The sequence below is a fragment of the Lathyrus oleraceus genome, chromosome 4 (genome assembly GCF_024323335.1).
Source record: "Lathyrus oleraceus cultivar Zhongwan6 chromosome 4, CAAS_Psat_ZW6_1.0, whole genome shotgun sequence".
NCBI lineage: Eukaryota > Viridiplantae > Streptophyta > Magnoliopsida > Fabales > Fabaceae > Lathyrus > Lathyrus oleraceus.
Window position 1 is genome coordinate 362936194 of NC_066582.1, and position 924 is coordinate 362937117.

At 39.5% G+C, this 924-nt stretch overlaps 1 non-coding gene across 1 annotated transcript; it reads right to left on the reverse strand.

Annotated features, from left to right (window-relative positions):
• Positions 1-202: 202 nt before the first annotated feature.
• LOC127076921 (small nucleolar RNA R71) lies at positions 203-309 on the reverse strand. Its single transcript, XR_007786935.1, has one exon. It is a non-coding gene; the product is annotated as a small nucleolar RNA R71 (small nucleolar RNA).
• Positions 310-924: the final 615 nt, after the last annotated feature.

Here is a 924-nt window from a genome sequence, read left to right on the forward strand (position 1 = left end):
ATTTGTCAGTGTTTGTGCAGTACGTGGACACGTTGGAAGCTAATGGTGTTGATCCAGAATCCATACGATTACGTCTCTTTCCCTTTCTTTGAGAGATACATCCAAAGCTTGGCTCCAATCTCAACCATCTAATTCCATAACTACATGGAACAAATTGAAGAAAGTTTTCTTAGCATGATATTTCCCACCTAGTAAAAAAGCTATGCTAAGAAGCCAAATCAACGGATTTAGGAAAAAAGACAACAAATCTCTTTTTGAAGCATGAGAGAGATACAAGGATATGTTGAGGCTCTGCCCACATCATGGACTTGAGCCATGGTTGATTATCCATACTTTATACAATGGTATCTTGTACAACACCAAACTAACCTTAGACGCTGCAGTTGGCAATGCTCTAATGGATAAACCCTACGAAGACGCTTATCAACACATAAAATATGGCGCAAAACCACTACTAATGGGGAGGTAAGCGAACTTCTGTAAAGAAAAACCACTGATAAAGTGTGAAATGTACGAAGTTAATGGCATAGACCATGTCAATGCTAAAGTGGACACCCTCACTAAGAAGATCGAGAATTTGACTGTAACTCCAATAGCTATCGTAGCTACTGCAACATCTAATTGCGAGTTATGTGGAACCCCCGGACACAACACTCCTGAATACCACCTATTGGCTGAAATTCTGTCCGACCAAGTAAATTATGCCCAAGGGAACCCATAATGCAATACTTATAACCCTGTATGGAGAAACCATCCAAATTTTTCCTATAAGAGCAATAACGAGTTGTTTGCTTAAAACCCAACACCTATTGCTCCTCCAGGTTATCAAAAAGGAGCCTTCACTGCTACATAAGCACCTAAAAATTAAAACCTTGAACTAATGATGGAGAACTTTATCGCAACCCAAAGCCAATAGAACAAAGA